This window comes from Siphateles boraxobius, unplaced genomic scaffold (genome assembly GCF_051911475.1).
Source record: "Siphateles boraxobius isolate OS27281-9 unplaced genomic scaffold, OSU_SipBor_1 2, whole genome shotgun sequence".
NCBI classification, from domain to species: domain Eukaryota; kingdom Metazoa; phylum Chordata; class Actinopteri; order Cypriniformes; family Leuciscidae; genus Siphateles; species Siphateles boraxobius.
The window spans coordinates 2400895-2422062 of record NW_027508810.1 but is presented as its reverse complement, the minus strand read 5'-3'; the positions used below and the strand labels follow the sequence as shown (position 1 = coordinate 2422062).

The 21168-nt window shown below is 40.1% G+C and overlaps 1 protein-coding gene across 2 annotated transcripts in view; it reads right to left on the bottom strand.

Annotated features, from left to right (window-relative positions):
- The window catches only part of nexmifb (neurite extension and migration factor b), a 69408-nt gene extending 51806 nt beyond the window's left edge, over positions 1-17602 (bottom strand). For both annotated transcript variants that reach the window (XM_077235638.1, XM_077235639.1), the window contains exon 1: positions 17212-17602. The gene's annotated coding sequence lies outside the window, so the exon portion shown is untranslated. The remainder of the gene's footprint in view (positions 1-17211) is intronic.
- Between the last annotated feature and the right edge of the window lie 3566 nt (positions 17603-21168).

Here is a 21168-nt window from a genome sequence, read left to right as displayed (position 1 = left end):
TTTTTTTCGGTCGCTTTGATTTTTCTCTCTCGTACCGCCCGGGTTCTAAGAACATCAAACCCGACTCTTTATCTCGCATTTTTGATCGTTCCGAACGCCCGTCTACTCCCGAGTGCATTTTACCGGAAACCCTATTTGTTTCCACACTCGTATGGGAGATCGAATCGAAGGTCAAGACGGCCTTAGAAGGGGTAATGCCTCCGCCCGGTTGCCCACCGAATCGCTTATTTGTGCCGGAGGGATTACGGTCCGACGTTATACAGTGGGGTCATTGCTCCAACGTGGCTTGTCATCCAGGAGTTAATCGTACTAAGTTTTTAGTCAAGCAACGATTTTGGTGGCCACTTATGGCTCGTGACATCCACAGTTTTGTTTTGGCTTGCTCGGTCTGTGCCACTGGTAAGACTTCCAATCGTCCGCCTGATGGGCTCCTTCAACCGCTGCCTGTCCCTTCGAGACCCTGGTCCCATATCGCTCTAGATTTTGTCACCGCCCTCCCGCCCTCCCAGGGCAACACAGTCGTTTTGACTGTGGTGGACCGGTTCTCGAAGGCGGCTCATTTCATTCCCTTACCCAAATTACCCTCAGCTAAGGAGACAGCGTTGACAGTCATTGACCACGTCTTTCGCTTACATGGCCTCCCGATGGACGTGGTCTCTGACAGAGGACCCCAGTTTGTGTCCAAATTTTGGCAAGAATTTTGTAAGTTACTGGGGGCGACAGTTAGTCTGTCCTCAGGGTTCCACCCCCAGAGCAATGGTCAGACCGAGAGAGCCAACCAAGATCTGGAAAGGGTGTTGCGATGTTTGGTTTCTAAGAATCCTTCCTCTTGGAGTCAACAGATTTCCATGGTGGAGTACGCCCACAATACGTTACCAGTGTCGGCTACGGGCCTATCTCCGTTTGAGTGTAGTTTAGGTTACCAGCCACCTATTTTTCCTAGTCTGGAATCCGAGGTCGCGGTCCCCTCCGCTCACGCCTTAATCCAGAGGTGTCACCGCACTTGGACTAGAGCCCGTGAGGCTCTACTCCAAGTGGGGGCGCGCACCAAGGCTAAGGCCGATCGCCACCGGTCGAAGCCTCCCGTATACGTCGTTGGTCAAAAAGTGTGGCTTTCAACTAAGAACATTCCTCTCCGATCCGTCTCTAATAAGCTTGCCCCCAAATTCATTGGCCCGTTCACTGTCACCAAGATCATTAGTCCGGTGACAGTCCGCCTTAGTTTACCTCCAGCGTACAGGAGGGTTCACCCCGTTTTCCATGTTTCAAAAATCAAGCCCGTGTTTCATGCTCGCATTAATCCGCCAGTCCCGGTTCCCCCCCCGCCGCGTCTCGTAGATGGGGAGACCACCTATTCGGTAAATCGCATTCTGGATTCTAGACGGAGGGGACGTGGATTTCAGTACTTGGTGGACTGGGAAGGTTACGGTCCGGAGGAGAGAAGTTGGGTTCCGGCTAGAGACATCCTGGATCACTCTCTGATCGATGATTTCAATCGACAGGTAAGGGAGTCTGGGAACGCCAGGAGGCGTTCCTAGGAGAGGGGGTACTGTCACGGTATACAAGTTCATTGCTTCCTTCTCGTCTCGTGTTTATGTTGTTGTATGAAAGCACGTGTGTAGTGGGCGTGAATGAGTGTCATTCCTTGATCCGCTCCAGCTGATCGTCATCACATCACCAGCTGCAGCCGATCTCATCTCACCATATATTCTCACAGTTCTCTCATCTCCTTTGTCAGATCGTTGGATGTTGTCTCTTGGATGTTGTCTCTCCGTGTGGTGTTCCTGTTGGATTCGTTGGATGTTTGTCTCTCCGTGTGGTGTTCCTGTTGGATTCGTCGTCGTCTCTTCGTTGGATTGTCGTTTGGGTTTTCACTGCACTTCACGGGTTCGTCTTCGACCATCGAGGTCCCTGCGTCACCAGTCCACACCCGTGTTCCTGTCTAGCTTTTCATTGTTCAATAAAGAACTGAGTTTGACCTGCGATTGCTTCCGTCCTGTTTTTGACAACCATGACAGTCGAGACCTTCTGCCGTCAGTCTAAAGGTCTGGCCATCGACACTAAGAATTATGTTCTGTATGCATGTCTCTAATACAACAGCTGAGGTAGCGACGGCAACCAACAATTTGTTTACTATGACCAACGTAATCAATATCACGGAAAAAAAAACCTCTTTTGGAAAAATAGTATAAGTAGACAGAATAAGGGATTGTTGTTTGATTCCACATAAAGATTCTGGTTCGTTAACAATTCAATTAAATGAGTAGTTCACTTTTTAAAAAACTTTTGCTGATAATTTACTCATCCCCATGTCATCCAAGTCTTTGAGACATGTCATCCAAGTCTCCTTGCTCTGTTCAGTGATGCACGTTCGTGACTCTCCTGTTCGAACTCGTTCATCAAAAGGAACAAATCTTTTTTCGAGTCATTTCGTTCGTTGAATGAACGAAATGACTCGAAAAAAGATTTGTTAATTTTGAACGAGTCTTTTTCCGAGTCATTTCGTTCATTCAACGAACGAAATGACTCGAAAAAAGATTTGTTCCTTTTGATGAACGAGTTCGAACAGGACACGAACGCGCATCACAGAACAGAGCAAGGCGAGCATTTGTGCTTATAAAACTTAAACTTTTTTATTTATTTTTGAAATGACCGATCGTTTCGCTAGGTAAGACCCTTATTCATCGTCTGGTATCGTTTAAAGCCCTTTGAAGCTGCACTGAAACTGTCATTTGGTCCTCGAAACGTTTGTGTCCTATTGAAGTCCATTATATGGAGAAAAATCCTGGAATGTTTTCATCAAAAACCTTAATTTCTTTTCGACTGAAGAAAGAAAGACATGGACATCTTGGATGACATGGGGGTGAGTAAATTATCAGCAAAAGTTTTTTAAAAAGTGAACTAATCCTTTAATGGTTCTTTTTTTATTTGTTTGTTTTTGTTTGTTTGTTTTTTGTAGGAAAAATATTTAGAGGAAAAAACAATCATCTGCGTAATAATGACATTTCAACTGAACAGACTTGAATCCTGTACATTTCTTTACTTTTCACAGACCTGTCAGTAACTGGATCATTCAAACAAAAATGGAAAGTCTCAGTCCACATTCACTCTCATTCCATCAGAAAAAAGTTTGTCATTCTTCCTGCTCAATGGAAAAAAAGAAAGCTTACAGGTTTGGAGTGACAAGAGGATGCGTGCATGATAGAAGTTTTGGGTGAACTATTATGTTACCTATATAAATGAAAAAAATACTAAATAAAACAAATGTGGAAGGTAACATTCATTCATGTTTATGGTCCACTAAAGGTGGTGAAACATGAGAGTAATTCATTCATGAATCGAACTACACTGCTCATGTTTCATGTAGATCCAGAGCTCGTGAACAGTAGTGTTTAGAAGAGTGTTTGTTTACTTCGGCAGAAGAATATATTTCCAAAAATAGTAATGAAAGCATATGTAATTTGCCCGGCAGTTTTTTGCAATCAGTTCTGAATAAGAATCTGAACAAGAATCAGTTATCAGTTCCCAACTCTATTGCCTTGCGATTACGACTCCTATACGAACAGCAAAACTGTTTTGTAACAAATAATTGCTCAGGTGATCAGGAACATAAAAAAAATCTACTAGTAACAAATTTAGGGGACATCTACTGTACGTGGTAGGGGTGTAACAATACCCTCATGTCACGATTCGATACATATCACGATACTGAACTCACGATACGATATTATTGCGATACTCCAAGACATTTAAAAGGTTAACAAAAATTTACTGTTGATTAAAATGGTTAATTTTGTTTTACATTGGGTGTGTAAATGAATATTCTTGGACTTGGTGCTGGAAACCCAATGAACAGAACAACAGAGACACCAGAATAACAATATTCATGATTCTGAAGATGAAAATATACAATAATTTTAGACGAATATGCTTGCACTCTTTCACTGACTAGATATATTTAAAAAAATGTAGGACACTTTTTACTGGTAACATCAGACATTTGCCATTATCACAACCCACAAATATTCCCCCATTGCATTATTACACATTATATTCAACATTATATATAGCAGTTTAATGTAGTACTGACACTAAAACTCTGAAAACTTCAGTTTTTTCCTCACACAGTATTTCTTTTTAACAATACAGATTGTCACTATCCACGATTCATATTTTTGCATTTTTGTATTGCGATATATTGTTCCACCCCTGGTACGTGGTGTGCGTGGCTCGTTTAGCACAGGAAATGAGGAATTTAACAGGTTAATCTTGAACTGATGCCTGCCTGCATGTCCTACTGTGAAGTGACCACAGCAGCCGCCTCATTTCTCCTGACAACCCTAATGAACATCCTCACATTCTGCACGATACCACTAATTCGAGAAATTTCCAGCACAAAGACATAATTAGGCAAACTAATTAGACGCAGTGTTCGCTGCACAGAGATCCTCCGCAGAAGTTATCCGCCTACCTGGCGAGTCTTAAAATAGACAGGAGCCGTCAAGAACATATATGTTAATTCTGCTCGGCAAACACGCTTCGCACCGTGTGCGTGGAAGCGTGTGCACAACCGTTACAACAACGTGTTGAGGCAGCGTGCTCTTCAGACACCTAATGGCTTTTGTATCTGCTGTGTCACAAACATGTTGATCCGTAGGTTTTCCGTACAAGAACGAGACATATGGGCAAGACTTGTTCATTACGTCCAAGAGTGGAAAGATGCAGTAATATGAATCTCTACAGAAGCATTAAACGAGAGTCGATAGCACAAGGAAGGCACGTATGGATATTCCCGTCTCTGGAGGGTTAATTATTTATCGCAAATTGCCCCTAGAAGGGCTTTAAAAATGTTCCGTAGAAGGAGAACCTGAAATGAGGAGAGGCCGGGCAAAGTGAGAAAGTGAGAAATGGCGGACAGAATGAGAGGTAATTGATTTTAAATGTGATGGGGGAAGCCACGGTCTCTGGAGAAAAGTGCAGCTCATCGCAGCGGAAATGGCAGTGGGAACGCGGCTCTATGAAGATTACAATTAACACTCCGGCAGAATTAAATACTCTGCTAAAATAGACATTAGCAAGAAAAAAAATGTGTTATGTGAAGCCTTGCAACGGAGATATGTGAACATTTCTTGTTTGGGGGTTTGAAGTTCTGAAAACATAATTATTACAGCGTAAATTCAAGAAATGTGGATCAACATTACAAACCTTGAAAACCAATTCCCTGGATCAAACTGGATTGACTTTACTAGACAAATCACGTATTCTCACGAAATATGGTCACGTCAAGTCACATTTATTTATATAGCGCTTTTTACAATACAGATTGTTTCAAAGCAGCTTTACAAGGGGAAAATAATGCAACAAAGTTAACAAAGAAAATAGTGTCATAGTCCAGCTTAAGTTCAATTTAGTTCGTTATAAATACAGCCGCTCTGTATAAAACTTTGATGTCATCATCCAGTTCAGCTCTCATTTAGTGGTGTCAATGCAGGCAGATCAATATTATTGTTGAATATTAAGTGTCCCCAACTAAGCAAGCCAAAAGCCCAGCCCAGCCCAGGCTCAGTCGGAAAGTGCATGTGCATAACCACTAGTTTGGGTAATGATTCGGGTATGCGGCACCAATACCAAGAGTTGGGCATAACAGCATCGGCTCCATGAATGGTGCGAGTTGAGGATGGGACTTCTCGTTTGTCCTGACCAATGGCAGTTGGGGGGAGAGGATGAATATTGTTTAAACATCTAAAGAAGGGTTTGCCAAATAGAGGCTTGTGTATTAGACATTTTAGAATTGTAACTTGCAGTGTAAAATATTTTGTCGCATGGGTTTGGCTGACAAAACAATCCCTGATCTAAGGTAAGATGAACAATATACAGTAAGTATTTTAACCCCAAAACTGCATTGACAAATCAATAGGAAAGGGGTTGATCCAAGATTCTTGCACAAGCCTGATCCTTCAACTGGCTTCAAATATCTATCTTTGGTTACAATAACTCATAATGTTTTGGTTATTTAATGATGTGGCGGCTCAGTGCATCTTCATTAAAGTATTGAACTGAGAAATAAGAGCAGGAGTGGGTTTGTGCACTAGGCCTGAGTGTTGTTCTGCTTTGGCTTTTCCCATAAGCCCTATTCTTGAGTCAGAGCCCCAGGGGCGGCTGATTTAACACGCCTGCTTGTTGTGAAAAACAGGTGCATGTGCACGGTCTGTTCATCACTGGTGTAGCTACATTAACTCTTGCCTAAACATTCACTGGCCCTGCAAATACATTAGCTATATGTTTTAAAGGCTAGTGCGCTGCTTCAGGAAGCTTATAAGGCAGCATTCTCACTGAAATAAAACCTCATAATGCATATTTATAAATAAATAAAATATATTTAGACTAACTGGGACAAGTCACAATGTGCAAGTGCATATTGTTTCCCTTTTGTTGGTTTGATTGCTTCTATCGCTCTCCTGATTTGTTGATCACTTTGGATAAAAGCGTCTGCTGATTGATTACATTATCAGAAAATTCACACCTAAAAATGTTTAAAATTTTTAGGTGTGGGGAACGGAGGGGGGTGACTCTGGGATGCAAGAATCACTGTCTTCATGTTTTTTATCATTTACGCCCGTGTATGGAAATCATTATGAACAGCAGCTACGCTAATTATTTTCCCTTTTTGCTTTTCTGCTGTTATCTCGGGACGCGAGTCCCGAGAAAAACGGCGTTCGTCAGCTCCAGTTTGTATCCAGCCTTTCACAGAGACTTCAGATACGCCAATCACAAAGCCTGTGAAGAGACGACTCAACACCGGCGATATGGACCCTCTATGGTGGACGGCACTGATCCTCAACAACTCGTCTCAACACCGGCGTGATTACTTGGACTTCCAAAAGATGGAAATGGATAAATATTCTAAATGTTCCGATCCAATCTGACTTGTAATGCTGCCCGAATCATAAATCATGCACTGTTCCTTCGTTGGCCAGAGGAGAACTGGCCCTCCGACTGAGTCTGGTTTCTCCCAAGGTTTTTTTCTCCATTCTGTCACCTGATGGAGTTTTGGTTCCTTGCCACTGTTGCCTTGGCTTTTGGCTTGCTTAGTTGGGGACATTTAATATTCAATAATATTATTGATCTGCCTTGCTTAAGGTGGACGTTGACTCAATTTTCTTTTAGAAACAAACTCTGTTATATTATTTTCATGTTATCACTGTGAAGCTGCTTTGATACAATCTGTATTGTAAAAAGCGCTATATAAATAAAGGTGACTTGACTTGACTTGACTTAAAATGTACACAGCATTGCAGTAATGCCTATTATTAGATAGCCCAGTGAAATACTTCACAAGTGAAAGGTACTTTATCTCACTTGATGATGTTGTAAACAAGCCAAAAACAACTTCAGATCATGAACAATCGAGTTAAAACAAGACACAACACAATAAAAACTAACATTATGAAATGGATATTGATGATAGCTGATGAGTTATATATTAACGCAGCAAGTTGCTCAGCAACTATAAACTACCTGCACCGAATCTAAGTCCCATTAAGGCAAGTTATTTCACTCGGCGGCCATCTTTGAAACGTGCATGCGAGTGCAGCTCCTATCTCTTTAAATGGGGAAACTTCAAATTATCCAAAACTCTTCGCCAAGCTTACGATTAAATTTCATATTTGAAATCACCAATGAAATCTGAAATCACATAAAGTTTGTTTCTAAACGCTTGAATCATGACGGAAAACAACATTTTTCAGGGTCTGACTGTTTCTATAGGAACCGGAGCTTATAAAGGCAGCTGTGGTGATGCGATGACTTTACCAATCGGTGATTGGCTCTTATTTAGAAGGCGGGACTTATTCTGCCATTTTGAGCGTTGCACTTTTCCCCATTCAGAACAATACGAGTGACGCGTCTTGTGTAATTCTAACAAAATACTAGTTAAAATAGTGAGTTTTCAGTATTAAATTTAATTTATAGTTTTAACCACCAATTTGGGATTGTCTTTCTCATGAAGGACACATGCAGTACTGCCTTAGATATTGGCCAAAATGAGATGCATAACAGGGTATCATGAAACAGCCCTGACACATGGGAGCAATGCCGTCCAGGTAGGCAGCTCACTAGGGTCGTTGTCATCGCTAGCACAACTGAATCAGTCGGTGACTAAAGCGTGCAATGAACTCGGGTAAATGTGTGAGTCAGACTAACTACAAGGAACACGAATTTAGAGTGGTGTTATTAATACAATTATGATTAAATACGCCACTTCTACAGTAAGTGATTTGACTTCCTACAGATTCATCAATGCTCTACAAATGAAGAAATTAAGCAAATTTGGACCTTAATAGAAAATTAATTGGTGGTGCTGAAGGCGTTGGAGCAGATATGTGGATTAATGATGGATAAAAAGGAGTTTTCCTTCTCTTCCTCTCCTGTGTGGATCTGGTGGTGTGTTTGCAATGTCTTGACTCCAGTGAGGCTGTGCCAGTGAGGTGGAGAAGCGAACCCTTGACAGGTCCCAGTGTGACACCGCATGCTGATGACAGCCCTGTCTGCCAGCTGGCTCAAGCTTCCCGGCCAGGAATGAGTCTACAAACAGGTGAAAGTATCGCTGCCTACACTGAGAGATGAGACACCGTTTACAGAATAGGTTCACAGTGAGACTTGGAGAGATGGCGGTATGTTGTGCAATCAGAGTCTGAAATGAATGCATTTTTTTTCATATTTAAACCACTAAATATAAGGAAACAAATCACTACATGTCGTAGTTTTTTAGCTGTGTGTCACTGAGAGATGTGGACTGACTCATTTCATATATCATTTCTGAAAACAAGAGGGGACCGAGCCTTTGCAGCTGCCGACACAAGGTTATGGAACGGTTTACCACAGTATGTTAGATTATCATCAACTCTAGTGAGTTTAAAAGGCATTTAAAGATTTCTTTTTTACACGTTTGCTTGTTGTATTATCATGTGCTTTATAAATAAATTGGAATTGGAATATACGACGCTGCAAGTGACCCAATAACCTGTGCTGTTATATATAGTATGCGAGGAAAATGGTCAAAATAATGCAAAACAATGTATAAGCCAGTAAGGAATGTTCTCACTGCACTTCGTATTGGGAGCTGTGATAAACACGTGGACAAAGCATGTGTTAAAAGTGTTTAAAATGATATTGGCTTCAACCTCATAGATACCCAAACCTCCTTCAAAGTTCTCTGTTCTGAACAACCGAAATCATTTGCGGCACAGAGTAAAAAGTAAAAGGACTTCAAAACATGATACTGCCGAACTCTCTGAGAATAAACGAGTTTAACGCTTATCATCTGACAGCCATACCACATGAAACAGTGCGTTTACATGACAACGATATGCTTAAAACGGAGAGGTTTTTCCTTTGAGTTTTCCTCGTACAGACTACACCATTGTCAAAACGATCCCCATTCACACGGATCCACGAAAACGCCTAAAAATGCTGTATTCTGCTGCCAGGCCATTATAAGTAATACTCATGTGCATGACGTCATCGTCTTCAGAGATTTGCGTTTTTATTGTTTGCACGGAGACCGTTTTCAAAAACATGCATTATGAAACCCGTTTTCAAAAGTTTGCGTTTTCAGGCACCCAAAACGCCGTTGTTGTGTAAATAAATGGCCAAAACGCTTCAAAGTTTTACGTTTTTAGTTGAAAACTGTAGTTTAAACCGCCCCTAGAACAATGTCCTACTGCTCCACATTACAATACATTATCATTAAATTATACCAAGAAAAATAAATATTTGGTCTCACTTTATTATTTTAGGTGTCTTTAAATACTATGTACTTACAAAACTATTTTTAGGTACAATGCACTTACTGTGTTGATGTTGTATTGTAAGACACTTGTGCTGCTATTGAGGTGTTATACGGGTAAGGGTAGGGACAGCTTTGGGTAGGTTAAGGCTGGGTTAAGGTGTAAGGGAAGGTCAGCAGTGTAATTATAGATGCAATTACAGAAATTAATTACAGCTGTAACTACATGCAGGTATTTTTAAATTTACAGTGAGTACAATTAAACATGTATGTACACAATAAAGTGCATTGTATCAAATGATTCATTTAAAATGTTTGTGTAATGTAAAGTGGGAGACAATATTCTTACTATATATACTAAAATAAACAATGTTAATCTGTTTTGATTGTTTTTGATTTTTGATTGTCCCACTAATGGGAAGACCATTCTTTAAATGCATTGAAAATTGAACCCGTGAAACAAATCCAAAATGGTCACTAATTCCCATTCATTCCTTTTGCTTGAGATCTAATTACAGACAAAATCGTACCTCTATAAATTGACGCTGCAGGGGTTTGCACCTAGTACCCTTGGGTTAACAGCCCTGATCACCATCGTACCAACCTTTCAAAAATTGTATGAAAGAGACGAGCAAGAAAGATTATTACAGAGCTCATTTGATGCTGTTTAAAGATCCTGAAACCAGAGCCGCCAGCGTCAGAGGCCGAGACACACAAAGACTCCAGTGTCACTGCAGTCCACTGATGATGGGGGGTTGGGGAATGAAAAACGCCACGAGCACACAATTAAAACCCCCAAGATAAAGCTGGATCTCTATCTGTGAAGCCTCTATAATGCATTATAAAAGCTATTTTAATGTATTATGAAGGCATATAGCATGCATTACATTAATTATGTTATTTGTTGCATGTATCACTGCAGTTCGGAAATGAAATGTCTGGTACGTGGTGCTAAAAGATTAAAGCCCTGTTGAGCTGGGAAATAACGTACCGCCTACATTAAACTCGACCCTAAATCTAACCAATAGTGTTAACTAAAGCAAACGAGAGATACACATCTGAAGCAATCATGCCATTTTAGCTTGCTTCTACAAAGCTGTGAGCTCTTTAAATATGATTCATGTTTCACGGGACTCGCTTTAAAAGAGCACTGCTGTACCAGGTGAGCTTCCGAGCAAGTTTACTACAGTAGAAAAGCCACACGTATGGAGTATAATTATGTGATGTAAACAGCAAAATGTAGAAGTCTTTTGAGGCCATAGTATTGTGCAAGGAATTGTGCAAAAATAAGTCCTTATTAATCACTAATCTGACCCTTATCATAACAGTGAAAAATAATCTTTCCACGTTTTTCGAATTTTGCAAAAAAAAAATCATGTACATGCATGTTAGTCATTAAGTCATAAAGTCATTATGGCTGCCATTTTGAACTTAGGCCAATGACCAAGTTTGCTTGGTGGATTCACAGAAGTGTCGCTTACCTTTGAGTCCGTTTCAAAAGCAACTCAGACTCATCAATGCATAACAAACAATTTTGAGGAAATTTAGATATATCTATAGTTTGAATTCGATATTGAAAAACACCTATACAGCTCGACTACTTGTGTTGATCAAGTGTTTTGACACTCTTCTAATAAGTATAACTATTATTTGGTGACCATTAAATGAATATATTACTAGTAAAAAGTCCAAAATTAACTGTCTTTTGTTTTGAATTAAAGGGATAGTTCACCCAAAAACGAAAATTCTGTCAGTATTTACTCTCCCTCATGTTGTTCCAACCCCGTAAGACCTTCGTTCATCTTCGGAACACGAATTAAGATATTTAAGATGAAATCTGAGAGCTGGATCACTCCTCCATAGGTTTCTATGGGATTGACACTTGCCAGCCCCGAAAAGTTATTAAAGACATTGTTAAAATAGTCCAAGTGACTACAGTGGCTCAATCTTAAGTTTATCAAGCAACGAGAACACTTTTTGTGCACAAAAACAAACTGAAATAACGACTTTATTTCAACTATTGATTTCCTTCTCTGTGGGCCTTGAGTCAGTTAACGTAGTGTGATTGCGTAGAGCTACATCACACGTAGGCTCACTATTGGCCGACGCTGTTCATGTGATGCGTGTGACGTACAACAACAGAAGTTTACTCTATTACACTAGTAAACTGACTCAAGGCGCACGAAAAGTATTCAATGTCTTCAATTCAATGTATAACAGTTAGAACAAAGAACACTTTTGTCTTCCAAGCTAAAAATCAATTTGTGACGTTTTCAGTCACTGAACTTTTCTGTGGTCGACTGTTTTTGATCTCTTACAAAAATGCTATTACAGTAATATTTAGTGTGGAGACGACCATTCACTTAGTGATTTTGCCTCCTGCTTGGATGAAATCAAGCTCTGTGTTGCACATGCAGTCATCTCTACGTGAATCACCGCTGTTGACAACTGTCTGCGTCGCACATGGCTGGAATATGATTTCATCAAAGAGCTCTTGACCACAGCCACTACAACCCAGCAATTTACATACAGCGTAAAACCACCACAGCATTCACAATGAAAAAAACCCCCGCTCCATCAAGAGCTACTTCAGCCGAACAGCTCTGCTTATTCAGATGTGTGCTTCCACACCAAATTATCATATCATGCAGAAAGATGTGTGTGTGTTCTGTTCAGTACAGTATAGTATAGTTAAACCAGATGGAGCATATTCCATGTGCATGGCATTTTAATATGGTTTTAAATGTGAGGGAAACAAAGACGTGCGCTTTTAACACATGCCAAGAAAAATGTGTTGTGTGCCAGAAAGAGGAAGTATACAGCTTTCCTGAAGGCTTTGCTTACAATGTAACAGCATGGGGAATGGCACTAAAGTCAAGCATGACTGAAAAAATACGACTGGCTAATAAACGCACCCCAAAATGTGCTTTAGACAGGAAGCTTATGTTTTGAGACTGATGTCCAAAGGTGTGGTTTAGATAGACTGCTCACTAGGTCTTGAGACTATGACGCCTAAAAGTGACATATACATAGACAGCTTACTTGATTTTAAACCATGACACATAGTAATGTCATCTAGGAAGGCAGATCACTAGACTTTATGACTATGGTGACCAAAAAATGCTGTGTTGGCAACTTACAATTCAGTCTAGGTAGGCACCTTACTAGGGTTTCTTTTCTTTCAGACTGCGGTGCCCAAAATCCACTCTATAGGCAGCTGACATGGTATTTTATACTAAAATACCTAGAAATTCTGTCTAGACAGTTCACTAGGTATTCAGACCAAGATGCCCTAAACACTATCCAATTAGGCAGCGCTACTGAAGGGTTCACTTACACTGCAACACCATAAGAAAAGCATGGCTAATGCCCAAAACTATAGAAGCATCTCAGTCGAGTGAATTAGTGCATTAGTGGCATTGGTTCCCCATTCATTTTCCCCTTAGTAGGGATTTTAATGAAGGTTTTTGTTAAAGCATTATAAGCCACAAATCAACCAAACCAGCTACTAGGTTTTGATTTGAAGCAAAAAGAGTATTTGAAAATCTGACAAAAAGAAAAAGGTACAAGACTGTGAATGAGGAGAATATCTGCAATCTCATGAAGCATTATCCAGGGTTCCAGACTGCGACCAAATTGGTCGAATATGCGACCATTTTTTGAGAATGTGCGAGTTAAAATGTTGTCGCATTTGTGCGAGTGGACACTTGAGCAACAGAACGCCGTTGTATCAGCTGCTGCAGTCCGTAACTTATATTCAAAATGAACGAGTAGGCTACATCATGAATCCATTTTCCAAACCATGTTTTTGACTTATTCTGAATCACTACGGTACGCCTATAATAAGTGTTTATATTCGGACTATTTTATCCCGGGGTCGTCTCGGCTGCGGAGTAGCCCAGTGCCTGCGTGACTCGCCATAGACATTAACGGAGAGAAGTTCCGTCTACAATGTTCTTCCGCAAGACACGTGCAGTTTATTTATTGACGAACGTAGACGTCACGCGCATTGCACACTGATGGTGAAACGCGCCAAGATAGATAGATAGATAGATAGACAGATAGACAGATAGATAGATAGATAGATAGATAGATAGATAGATAGATAGATAGATAGATAGATAGATAGATAGATAGATAGATAGATAGATAGATATCTAGAGAATGTTGCACTTTATTGTCAATTAGAGAACAATGTCCAATCAAAAGGAAGACATTTTAACAGGCCGAACATGAATTATTATAAGTATCTCATTGACCGAGCTGAGCCGATCGGAGAGTCTCGGGAAGCCTGACGCTGAGGCCTGTGCTCTGGCTCTGTCCCTCAGGAAAAGCCTGAGCTCTCTCCCCCTCCGGCCATGAAAAGCAATCAAGAAGCGGAACAATCTCCCATGGACCTCACCTCTGTTTAATTACAGCGCCGTCTCACTGAGCTTATCCACGCTCCGAGAGAAGACATGCTGCAATATGACTCAAACACAGAGAATCAGACGCTGAACATGAACGCGACCGAGTGCCACTGATATCAGTGTGGACAATGCAAATCCTCGCACGATTGGTGGACCTATTTTTAAATGATTCTAATAACTAGGTAGCAGCGTGACTGAAGGCTATTACAATTTTGAATAACCATTAACCGCACACTTATGGTGAAATTAAGCATACACCCTTTATCTTGTTTAACGTTGATTTTGTCATCATTTGCAACATCCAGCAAAGTAAACTATCAGATTGAAGGGTGATTCTCACAAAACTGTATTTTCTGCAAGCTTGGTGTAGCCGTGCAACCGTTTGGCTACAGGACTTGCGGTACGGTGCACATGTGTACCGAATGCATTACATTGCAACATTAAGGTCTCCTGTCTGGGAACACTTGGGTTTCCCGGTATATTACGAAAGCAGTACACGATGAATACAGCATTGTAGCATAACCACCATTAATCGCAATAAAGCTCTGCGTTTTGTTACTTTTGATAAGAAAGAAAGTGTCATCTTTCAAATTCTGTCCATTTTATCACGAAATCAAACAAAAAAACATATCATATCTCGTGTAATTGTGTTTCAACGGTGGAAAAGCATCCATAAAAGTAGCATTACGTCATTTACCTCAGGAAAGTCAGCTTGTTAGTCAGCTAGAGAAATGAACTCTTTCTCTAAGTAATATATTAGCCTATATATTCATTATATTTTACTTAACTTGTCAGTGATGTCTTGATTATTTAATGTAGGTTAAATAGATCTGTAATAAAAATGACAGCCACTGTGTAAATTATTATATTTCAACAACAAATTGGAGTAAAAATACATAATAATTAGATTTATAAGTTAATGCAAAAACTGTCTTGTTTGCATAGAATTTGTTATTTTATTGTTGATTATTATATTAAAATTGATTATGCTATTAAAAGTAAATAGCAACTGAATTCAGGCTAATAGTTCGGGCTCTGTTGTTCACCTTTAATATTATAGTAATGTGCAAGTAGGCCTCGCTAGTTCACAGCATTAGCAGAGATAATTTTTTTATCCTTCGGAAAGTTTTAGTTCTAATTTAATTAATTTAAAGACAGTGACACAATTTGTTCAGTAAACCACTGTTTAGTAAAAAAAAGCAATTTTATGTTTAGTTTTCTCCGTCCTGCTGTACCGAAGCATCAGTTTTGTGTCCCGTTACACCCCTAGTGTCTTTAAATATTTCTAAAAAAATCACATTTATTAGACAACCCTATTAGAACTGACAACATTTTGGTGCAATGAGCAGTTAATCAGGCATTAATAGCAGCTAATGCTGATAATCTCATAACAGCTGAACAACAGCGATTAATCTGCCTGGGCCGTAACTTGGTCTCACTAATTGAAACATACTTAAGTTTCCTGTGAATCATCAAGGTAGCCTATGTTCTCCTCTCACAACATAATCACTTAGCAAAACTGTTGTTGTAATGTGGCTAACAAGGGATTTTTCCCACTGCAGTAGCTTAGTGTAGTAAAGAGGCTTTCAGAAATCCTTTAGGCCAAGATCTTTCAATTAAACGAACAAAAACAATACACTCACAGCGACGATGCTTGCAGTCCAAGGCAAATCAATGCAAGCGAGCTGTTTTATAAAGAGAAAAAGCATGAAAAAGAAAAATATCGGTGGAAGAAAGGAGTGGAATTAGTGGAATGCTGCAAAATAAAGGGTAAAAAAATAAAAAATAAATAGTAACCAGACCTGGATTGTCATTAAATCAAAAATGATTGAGAACAAATACAATGTGGGGGTGGAAGAGGTAACATTTATTTATTTATTCGCAATACGTGAATCTCACGGGTTCAATGCCATCTGGTCAGCTCGAAAACATTCATCCTTAGAGCCATCATCTCAGAGGGCATTGTTGAGAAGACCAAAGGGAAGAAAACCAGCAGACGCTATGACTAAACGCAGGGAAAAAAGAACGAAAGAAACACACTAGCCCATTGATAGACTTGTGACTCAGTGAGTGAGCGGCACAGATTGAGCCGACATAGTGCTCAAAACTGCCAATGTATTCAATCAGAAGAGATTCAGTTCTTTTAGATAACTACAAACAAACAGTCGTCACCACATAATTCTTCAAACGGATCATGGATCTTTGACGCATGCTTGAGTCTGCACACTGAGCCTGCACACGGTCACCGACGGGCAGGAGTGTCATAGGTTTGAGACCATAATGCCCAAAAACGCTGTCTAGGTCAGTCAAACCTACAGAACTTGAGATTGTATTTCCATACTGTTACTGAATAATGACAGTAAGTTAATGAACTATTATGCATCTTGAAGGGACACAAGCATTATGTATTTTAGTACTCAGTTTTCTATTGAAAATGACCTCATATTTGTCTGTTTCATCTACACTTTTTGGCACAAGAAAATAAGAGTATTGGGCAAGAATGATCTAACACAACCTAGATAGCATCATTACGCATATTTAAAACTGTGCCTGTGATGGGGAAAACATGACATCTAAGTAAGCAGTCCACTTATGATGACCAAAATGGTTTCTAGTTAGGCAACTAAGACTCCCAAAAAAGCCCTCTATAGGAAATCGTAATGTCTAAAAACGATTGGTCGCCCACTGTTTTTTTGTGGGGTTCTTTTGGGCCCCCCCCCCCCCCCCCCCCCCCCCCCCCCCCTATGTCTATGTGTGCAGCTCTAGAGATCATGTTGTTCCAGAATGCTGTCACATGCCCCCCCCCCCCCCAAAAAAAGCTTGGTTTTGAGTCAAGTGTCAGAAGTTAGCAGGATTTCATGAAGCCAACAGTAACATTAATACGCACATTACGAACACCTCCTCCTCATCACATCTCATAATATCAATATGCACTATATAAGAACAGTCATGCAAGGCATGCATATTGGTAAAGTGGTGCGTTTTCGTCCGTATGTCATGCAGAACGGCACTTACCCATTTTCTATGCTCTCAGAATGTGTTTATTTCTTAACGACGAGTTCTTTTGACCACAATGTTGAAATAATTTCCTTTAATCAGAGGCACTTGTGCATGTTTTCGCGCATCCCGGGCCTCCAGTGCGAGCGCAGGTGGACGCGCCTCCCGTCAGTGATGGAGAACAGCCCGCGGATTCTCTCTCCTCTATCGCTCCATCTGTAAGGACAGCGTCTTAAAAGACCACTCGTCAGCTCCAGCGTGTCTCCATCTGTGCATCAGCCGCTGGATGCTGCCATTGTTCGGGCTGCGGGGTCTCGGTGTGGTTGTGGTGGTGGTGATGGTGATGATGGGCGCAGTCTCGTAAGCGCGCTCGGCGGCTCCGGCGCGTCAGAGTGCGCGCGCCCTCAGTGCTCAGAGGCTCGTGACGTGTGCGTGAAGGGGAGGTGCTACAGGTGAAAAGGCCACAAAGTTTTGTTATATCGCTGGAATCACTCCCAGATTTTTTTTTTTTAGCTGATGAAAGATAAAAACATTGACAGCCAATCAGAAAACATTCTGCTTTAAAGCGCCTCAGCATTAAAAATGGCTTACAAAATTGTGTGCGAAAAACGTGTGCGTGAAGTTTTGTTTTTCCTTTTATCAAAATGGAACCTTGCCATGCAATACATAAACATAGAAATGTATTGTGACTCTTCTGGTTCATATTTTCTAATAAATGCAGATGATATGCAGTTAATAACGTAAATGTTTTATTCAGAGGTCAGGGGTTAGTTCAATTAAAACAGCTTCAAACACTTTTCACTAATGAAAATAACTTACAAAAATCTAATAACATTACTTGGTAGAACATGTGTTAATTGCAAATATTACAATATTGAAACCTTGTCAAATAAATTACTCTTAAGGCCCCTTAACACCATAACTATAACAATAACGATATATATACATTTAAAAATTGTTCTACATTTAAAAGAATTGCAGCATCCACTCCACAACTATAACGATAATGACACTAAAGAACAATATCGCTGGAATAACTTCCAGAATGATTTTTCAGCTGATGAACCAATCAGAAAACATCCTGCTTTAAAGCGCTTCAGGCAGATTGTAGCATGTGCTTATAAAGGCCCACTGAAATGCCATGAAACCTGTAGCATTGTTCAATGTGTTGATGTAATTTCCACTAAAAAAGGGCGGGGGATATGAACAGCTCCACCCATTTTTTAAAATAGCCAATAGCGTTTGGTTTATATCACAGCTCAGCCAGAGCCATTGAGCTCGGTAAAGATGCAGTTTCCTCCTAATCTCAAACCGTTTCTCCTCCTAATCTCCTCCAAATCGCTTTAAAATACAGCATTCGGTACATAATTAAAATGAATCTGATATGTTTTTTGGTCTGCGGTGATTCGCACACATGAACCTCTCTGTGCTTTCGTGTCTCTGGACCGGATCTGCCGAGGTTCACATGACACTAACATGAAAGCATGTCAGACTTGTTTATGAGTCTGACACTGTCTGAATCGTTCACTAATCCCTATGTAGTGCACTATATGCCATTCACCATGTAGAAAATAGTAAATGTGTGAACAAGTGTCCGATTTTAGCCGCAGCTTCAGCATTTATTTAATGTAGGGGGCGGAGCCTCAGATTTTAGAAAGCATTTGATTGGACAGAAAATCTGATTAGAAGCTGAAATGCAGAGTGATGTCATCAAAATCACTGATCCATATTGGTGGAAGTGAGAGACTAAGATTTGAATGCTTATATCTTCTAAATGTGAATTGTGTCATTGTTTTGGAGCACACTAGCTTATAGAAAACAGTAAGGCTAACATATTCATACTAAAAGACAAAAAAAACTGAACAATATCGTGCGTTGGTGTGGACTCTAATCTAGTTTGTTATACTGTAGTTATCTTTATACTCACTTAATAATGTTGAGTTAAAAATAACCCAACGAGTAACGCAAATATGGGGTGGTACAGCATATTTAAATTTTATTTAATGCCATGTCAGCATTCAAAGCTATTTTCGTGGCAAAAATTTGTCACAAAAAAGTGTACATACAACATACGTATTTAACCCAACAGCCAGTTTATTACTGGAAATTACCCAACAATTTAAAAAATGACCGAACATCTTTGGAAAATAACCCAAAATAGTGACCCAATATGTGAATATGTGACCCGATATGGTTATAAAAAAAAATTACCCAACGTTTTTTACCGTGTAGTTATCGTTCTAGGTGTGAACTGGCCTTCAGACCAGAAGTGCTGATAGAATAAACAAACACAAGGCAGACTCGTGAAAAGATATTTTAAAGTTATCTTCAACTGATGTAAAAAGCTTTTGTATGTCAAAAAACTAAAATACTGAAATCCAATCTGTGGTGTTGAGCAAAGCAGCATATTAGAGGCACTCGTTCAAAGCTGCAATTTGTGTAAGCGTTGCCCTCCTGCCGTCTCCTTTTCCATTGTGTGATTCCCAGCCTACGTAGAGACATTCTCATGGTAAACAGAGAAACACAGTCCTCATTAAGCTCTAAACTCTGGAAGCAGCACACACACACATCACTGTAGACATGGACATCTGTGGATGCTAAGGTTCAGTTGGCCTTCCATCACAAACCAGCACAACTAACAAACGCTTCTACAGTTTAACCACTTCAGATGCCAAATATTCTATAAGAAATGGCGAGGACGTTGTTCTTCATCACAGTTACAAATGAGTAAGAATCAGCCCAACCAATTTAGAAATGTCAATTTATATTGTACTTTCATCTACTAGATAATTAACTGTAAGAAAGAAAACTAGACTAGAAGACAAGCAAAATCCAAATGTCCAAAATATTTTATCGCAGATTTTTGTAAGTTCGGAGTTGAGATGAGATGATATACAGGACACAGTCAACATGGGTATGTCGGCCCCACATTGTGGATTAATCTTGGGTACCAAGTGGGCATTGGCCCAAAATGGGCATTTTGTCAGGGGCAACTTGGGTAGTTCCCAAATGGGCTCCCTATGTGGGTACAAGTCGGGTCACTATAGGGAAATGAGTGTATGGGCTCAAAAAGCAGAATTACTGGTCAATCTCTACATTTACCAACTCAGCAACAATCATGCACATTTTCTGTGATTCTGGATAATAGTTACACCTTCCTCAAATAAACCACAGGTTTATCACAGTCTGTTGCATACATTTAATCATCTGTTGTGCCAGTCAATGATATAATGTATTATCAGCATTGGTTCTAAAATGCCACGATTGATGTTCATTGTCTATGATGTGGAAGTGTTTGTTGCTAATTTGCTGTCATGATGTGTCGGCTAACGTTAAATTTGGTTGGTTTTGTGTCATACATTTTGCAACCTGGCCTGTTGTCACTTTAATTCCGCTGAAATGCACACCCTGATTGTGTCAGCACAATTATTTGTAATGAGGATTTGCATTTTATTACATTTTGTTTTATTTTGGTGATAACTCTCTGATTGCTTGTTGCATTTCTTGTCATTTCTTGTCAAAGGTAACTTGGGACATGGTAATCTAGGTGGATTTTAGGCTGTTTACTTTTTTCCTGACAAGGGAAGGAGATGTGAGGGCCACGGTTTAAGAGTTACGGTTTGCTATTATTACAGAATATTTCTGTTGTTCCAAATAAAAGATTTGTGAGAAGATTGGCTTGCAAATCACTGACCAGGTGAGAAGTAATATGAAGTTCTATGAATATGCAAATGAGCCCCGCCTCCACTCACTCACTCAGCTCAGAGATCCACTCGTTGGCGATCGCACGTTGACCTGATTGGTTACAAGGTAGTTTTCAGAGGTGTAAAGTCCAGGTACAGAAAGTAAAACCCTCCTCAGTATTTTGTTCCAATCACCTGGATTTGCTAATTAGCAGTTTTTCAGCCAGGAGATACTAGTTAGTGAAATCAGCAGACTGGGTTCATGGCTGCAATAAACATATGGAAGGACTTT